Source organism: Nuphar pumila, chromosome 3 (assembly GCF_984573655.1).
Source record: "Nuphar pumila chromosome 3, dmNupPumi1.hap1.1, whole genome shotgun sequence".
NCBI lineage: Eukaryota > Viridiplantae > Streptophyta > Magnoliopsida > Nymphaeales > Nymphaeaceae > Nuphar > Nuphar pumila.
This window is the reverse complement of record NC_143251.1, coordinates 119,952,928-119,959,904: the sequence shown is the minus strand read 5'-3', so window position 1 is coordinate 119,959,904 and position 6,977 is coordinate 119,952,928. Positions and strand designations below refer to the sequence as shown.

At 42.2% G+C, this 6,977-nt stretch overlaps 1 pseudogene across 1 annotated transcript; it reads left to right on the top strand.

Moving 5' to 3' along the window:
* The first annotated feature begins 4,319 nt into the window (after positions 1–4,319).
* On the top strand, positions 4,320–6,572 carry LOC149843481 (L-type lectin-domain containing receptor kinase VII.1 pseudogene; annotated as a pseudogene). Its single transcript, XR_016430985.1, has one exon. The product of XR_016430985.1 is annotated as an L-type lectin-domain containing receptor kinase VII.1 pseudogene (transcript).
* Positions 6,573–6,977: the final 405 nt, after the last annotated feature.

Sequence of the window (6,977 nt, the reverse complement as noted above, 5' to 3'; positions counted from 1 at the left end):
TCGTCAAATTATCATTATTGTATACTGTTTCATATGTATGGCGCAACCCAACCCCTGTTTCTCAAGTTCCTAATTAGTCTCCTTCTGCTTTTTTTTCGTTTTTTTATCTACTAAACAAACCAATTCACTTAGTGAGGAGAGGAAAAGGAGAAACTCGACCCCTACCTCTCACCCACGTCTCCTCCCTTCTTCTCCATGTTCTTCTCCAACTTCCTTTCACGCAACCCATAAAAATCCCTTTATTCAAGACCATCCTCTCTCTCTCTCTCTCTCTCTCTCTCTCTCTCTCTCTCTCTCTCTCTCTCTTACATGGCCGTGAGGAGGGGAACTTCACGCGGTTGCGGCAACAAGGAGGAAGAATGACTAATAAAGTAGGACTTCTATGCTACCATATGGTTTAATGTTCACGACAATATGTTATTTTGCTTCGAGCGGCAATGACTCATTGGTCTCTAGTTCTCAGAGTTAGGGGACCTGGACTACCAATTTTTCTTAGGTGGTAAGTCCAAGTTCTTCTGCAGAAGTTAATATGCATCTTGTTGTTTTAGCCTTTGAGAGGTTATCTCGGTTATTATGCCGCTCTCTTAGGATTTCAGTTAGACGCTCACGTTAATAAAACACATAGCATAACAAACCTCCGAGTGTTATCTTCTTTTATGGTTGCCTCGGCCTACGAGTACCCACAGAAAAAATTAAAGAAAAAACTTAACTGCATTATATTATATTCATTGTTCATGTAAAACTGGTGAGATACTATGCCTGAATATGCTTATAATGAAACACGTTTATTCATATTTCAAAAATGAATAATGACATTGACTGTTTATAGTGACATGCAATTAGTTAAGATATGTGAACGATTGTTTCGTTAAATTTCAGTTGATCATGCCATGATATGTCATAGTTCAATTATTGAAAATTCATTATATCACATTTCTTTGTTACAATGAACTTATAAAGACAGGTGGTAGTCAATAACTGAAACTGAAAATATGAGAACTAATGTGTGAGCTATGATTTTCATGGATTTTATGTTCTTTTCTTTTAAATATAACCTTACGGATGTGATCTTGCTTGGTTTTATAAGAACATGCTCTTGAATCATTCGATTTTAATGCATAAACTAGATTTTTTTAAGGCTTCAAAATCAATGACTCATAAACTTCATACATATTGAAGCATTCAAAAATCGCATTTTTTTATTGTAAATACACGATCCAATGGTTGAATCCAAGCAAATTCACCATGTCAATCACATCCACATGATTGGATATGCAAAAAAAAGTGATGAAAATGCCCATATTTTTAGTTCTCATAATTTAGTGACTCGTATATATATATATATATATTAAGAGTATATATGCATATCTAAACCACCGTCTGCCATAGCTTGATACAAGATTAATTGACACTTAGACATGCCATGTGACACATGTTTTTGCATAATTTTGATTAATATTTTATTATCTTAAATAAATCTTTAATAGTTTTTAATAATAGTTTAACAAGAATAATTTTTATATTAAATTAACAAAAAAATATTAATCAATTAGAAACTTAAAAATCATGTTCGCTTGTCCTATTCTTCAAAATATTTTTGACCTAACGTCTCATACTTGCATCTAATCACATTGGCGTTCTCATCTTTATGATGTCTTTGTTGATGAAGGATTTTTCACCCTTTTTTTGTTACGTATTTTTTTGAAAAGGAAAAAATACTCTTCAAAACAGATTCATTTTTAAAATCTCATGAGAAAATGAATTTTACACAAATGATGTTCACTTTTTCAATCTAACATTTGGAGGTATGTGCCAACTTACTTTTTGTGAATTTTGTTTTTGAGTTTTGTGAAAAAAAAAAAGTTTTATGTTTTGTTGCTATTGAGGTATTGTTCAAATGTGATTTCAAATCATTGATTCATAATAACATGAGATGCAACTAAACTTACCTCAAGAGTTTTAGTAGCTTTTTAAAAAATGTTTTAGTATGTGAATTTATTCAACAGCAACTTCCAACAAAAATATTCTTGAAAAAAAAGATTTACTCAACAACACGGCGTTTGTGTTGCTTTCCAACAACCCTGTTTGACTTATCCTTACTGTACGGATTGCTTTTTTTCAAGAAGGTATATATCTTTGTGTAAGTTGGATGGATTGAAACCCAAGTAGCTTCAGGTCAAAGTCCACATCCACATCCACATCCACATCCAACTTAATGCTATACCTACATGGTAGCTAGCCACCACTGACTTATGCTGTGTGCGCACGCATCTAGGGTTTAAATGGATCAGATGCAGGCATTACTGAATCCTACTTAATCAGACATTAGATAGTGGGGACTCGGAGTCGGACTTTGGTTCCTATGGAAAGAACCAATAACCAACCCAGATGTGACTAGGTTAAATAGCTAATTTATATATGGCTTTTGTGTGTAATAGTATTCAGATCATGATTCAGATGTAAAACCCTATGATACCAAATCCAAATCTGAATATTAGTAGCATGCAAACTATACCTAATCCAACTAAACGAATTTGGTATCCGACCCATGTTAGGTGGGACCACGAAGAACAGTCTTTCTCTTCTACCACGAATGAGCAGCCGCCCTCTTTTAAGATTTTGTATTAACACCGAATCTGGGTTTGTGATTTCAAGTTGACCCTTTTTGATAGAGAAACTACAAAAGTGCCCCAACTCTGCAGAATCTTTCAAGTCTGATTACTTAAAAAAAAAATCAGTTTTTCTTTTTAAAGTCAAGCTGGGGTTGGTCCGATCCGTACCAGTTTTTTTTTAACTAGAAAATTTGTTGCTGGAGGCCAGGTATGAGGTCATGGCTTTGTGATTAGGGGTGTCAACGGGTCGGGTTTACCTAGACCCAACCCGGACCAAACCCTATAGGGTGTGGGTATGGTGATAAATAGTAAGACCCAATTAAGACTCAGGTCCGGACCGGAAGGTCTGATTAATACATGGATCTGGGTATAATTTGTGAAATTTTATACCAGACCCGGGCTTGACTCAAGTTCCAATTAAGACCTGCAAATTTTAATGTAAAAATGATAAAAAATAGTATTTTACCGGGTATGGTCTGAGTCTGATTCATGTAGTTCTTATCGGTCCGGGTATGGTTTATCTTATAGTAAGATTTGATTAGGCCTAGTTCCAAACCTGATACCATACCCAAAAATTGGGCCCAAATCTGGTTCTACTTGTGTTCGAACCAAACTTGACCCGTTGACACCCCTACTTGTGATTAGGGGTGGCAATCGGGTCGGGTTGGCGGGTCAGCATACCTCAACCAGAACCCGACCCGTTTATTAAACGGGTCGGCTGTGGCAAACACGAACCCGACCCGTTTAATAAACGGGTAACCCGACACGACCCGCCAACCCATTTAATAAATGGGTTGGGTCGGGTAAACGGGTTTTCAGGTTCGCGGGTCGGCGGGTTGGCAGACGGGTTGGCGGGTTGACCCACCCGCCTAACCCGTTTATTAAACGGGTCAGCCGGGTTGGCGGGTTGGCATACCCCCAACCCGAACCCGACCTGTTTAATAAACGGGTTACGCGGGTCGACCCGTTTATTAAACGGGTTGGCTTAAGCCCAACCCGAACCCGCCTAAGAGGCGGGTTGGCGGGTCGGGTCAGAAATTGCCACCCTTACTTGTGATGGGTAGATGTGAACAAGAGACCTTAGAATGATTTGAGTGGGTCCAAACCCCAATTTGGCTTAAAGCAAGTCTTGACCATCTACTGCCCAACGTTTTGGACCAAAGGAGCTATGTTCTCATTAACAACCTAAACAAAGGGTACTTCTACACCATCTCACAAAACTGGTTGTGGAAAAAAACTCGCGATATTTTCAGAATTTTGAATTTTTTTATAAAGTATTGAAAAACAACACTATACGCAAAAACATATAAATACAAAGAGTGTTTTTATCACGTTAATATTGCATTAAAAATGTGATATTTCAAAAAAATAGTTGTTTTATTCTACAAATATCACACTTTTGGTGGTATTATATCAACTTTTGAAAATATGTGATAGTAGCTTCTACAATTTCACAAGCATCCAAACAACACACGTCACCTTGCGTTGAGACGTTGCAAGTTCGAATTGCAATGGTGTGGTTGTGTAACCCCAGCTTTCTCTCTCCAAAAAAACAATCACAAGCATCCATTATCCCAACATTCGTGAGTCGAATGGCATGTCTGTTATTAGGAGAAAAATCAGATCCCTTTCAACAATCCTCTCCCAGATAAAAGCGCACACACACAGCTCTAATGAATCAAACTCTTACATCACCAGAAGCATCCAATGGGAGTGGCAGTGAGGCTCCCCGCCCTTCCGGCCGCCTTGCTCGTGCTGGTGATCATCTTCCGGCCAATCTCAGCCGTCGATTTCCTCTTCAACGGCTTCAGATCTTGGGATCTCTCCTTCTCCGGCGATGCTGCTCTGGAATCCGGTGTGCTCAAGCTCACCAACGATTCGGTCTTCTCCATGGGCCACGCCCTCTACCCTTCCCCCATACAAACCATGACCCCCAACAAGTCCATCCTCCGATTCTCCACCTCCTTCATCTTCGCCATCTCCACCATCCCCGGCTTCAACCCCGGCCACGGCCTCGTCCTCTTCTTCTCCCCGGTCGCCGAGATCCTGTCGGCAAGCGCGTCGCAGAACCTCGGCCTCTTCAACTGGTCCTCGAACGGCCAGCCGGACAACCACATCCTCGCCATCGAATTCGACGTCTTCATGAACGCCGAGTTCGATGACCCCGACAATAACCACGTCGGCATCGACGTGAACTCCCTCAACTCCGTCGCCGCCGAGTCGGCCGGCTACTGGCCGGGCAACTCCACCGCCTTCGTGAAACTCAAGCTCAACAGCGGCGCCAACTACCAAGCTTGGATCGATTTTTCCGGCGGCGAAGACGGGCGGATCAACGTCTCCGTGGCTCCGGCCGGGGCAAGGAAACCTCTTCGGCCGTTGATCTCGACTCCGCTGAATCTCTCAGGCGTCTTTGAAGACAAAATGTTCGTGGGGTTCTCGGCCTCCGTCGGCAAGCTGGTGGAGAGCCACCGGATTCTGGCGTGGGGGTTCAGTAATTCAGATTTTTTGATCGGCAACAGAATCGTAACAAGTGGCTTGCCCTCATTCGTGCCAATAATAAAAAAAAAGTTGTCATCAAAAGTGATTGGCGTGATATCAGCAGCTGTCGCGACGACATTGGTCACAATAATCATAGTTATCCTTTCAGTTACAGTTAGGCACATGTACCTGAGAAGAAGAAGAGCCAAGAAAGAGATGGAGTCATGGGAGTTGGAGTTTTGGCCCCATAGAATCCCTTACGATGACCTCAAGAGTGGAACCAAGGGATTCAATGATGAGAACTTGTTGAAGGATGGAGGGAATAGAAGGGTCTACAAAGGAGTATTGCCCAAAGTTGGAGTTGAGATTGCTGTCAAATGCATCAATCATGAGTGTGATGAAGGGATTAAGGGTTTTCTATCTGAGATTTGTAGTATTGGGAGGTTGAAGCATAAGAGTTTGGTTGGGTTGAGGGGATGGTGTAAGAAGGACAAGGAGTTCATGTTGGTGTATGATTTTATGAAGAATGGGAGCTTGGATGATTGGATATTTGGTGGCGGTAGCCATGGGGTTTTGGGGTGGGGGACTAGGGTGAAGATCTTGAGGGATGTGGGCTATGGGGTGTTGTACCTACATGAGGGTTGGGCGGCCAAGGTGTTGCATAGGGACATCAAGGCTAGCAATGTGATGTTGGATGGGGATATGAATGGTAGGCTCGGGGACTTTGGGCTGGCTAGGCTCTATGAGCATGGCCAATTGGCACACACCACGCACGTTGTTGGAACGGTTGGGTACATGGCGCCAGAGGTGATCAAGACCGGCAAGGCATCGGTCATGACCGATGTCTATGGGTTCGGGATGTTGGTGCTAGAAGTTGTATGCGGGAGGCGGCCTGTTGAGGAGGGGAAACCCGGTCTTGTGGAGTGGCTTTTGGGGCTAGTGGAGAAGGGGGAAATTTCAAGTGCATTGGACCCTAAGCTCCAGGGTGCACATGAGAACATTGACTGGGATGAAGCTGACAGGGTCTTGCGGCTAGGTTTACTATGCACATGCCAAAACCCGCGAGCACGGCCTTCAATGAGGCAAGTTATGAGGGTCCTAGAAGGAGATGTGGGTGATGAAGAGCATGACGGAGAGAGCGAGCGACTAAGTTTGTTTTCTGGCCTTAGCTCCACTGCAAGTTGGTCCGAGTATTCAAAACGTGAAGTCTATACCCACCCCACATATGACCAAGTCCGGGGTTCAAAGCTGATGTCAGTTGGACTTTCAGATTCCGATATCAATCTAGACGGTAGGTGAGGATACCTAGCATCCTTAGTGTGTGTACATTAGGATGTGTATGCTTGTGTAAGACATTTAAAAAAAAAAAAATTAATCATAAGGATCCAACATCCTTGGTGTGTATGCACATATGCATTTGGATGTGTAATTTTGTGGGAGATATTTTTATTAAATTTAATTATGTCATAGAATTTGTTGAAGCAATTTGTTGTCACAGTTAATCTTTGCATTATATTAAGAGAAAATGTCAAGCATATGTTATATATATATATATATATAGTATGTATAAGAGTATAATAGTAATTTTTTAGTGGGGATCGGAGACGGGGTGGGGCAGGGGCAAGAGTAAGTTCATCCTAGCCTTCATCCCCACACGAGTTTTGATTTTAACCGCCATCTCCGATCTATTCCCCATCCCCATTCCAAACAGGCTAGCTAGGTGGGGCGGGGCCCCATTTTCCCTCAGTCCACTGTCAATATCTTTACTTGAGAGATGACAATGGCGTTGAGAGGGGAGAGTGACTGGAGAGGGGCTATTTTCAACTACATCGTAGTTGACAATTCCAACCTCATCTCCCATCTTCTTCCCCGCTCCCATCACCCCCT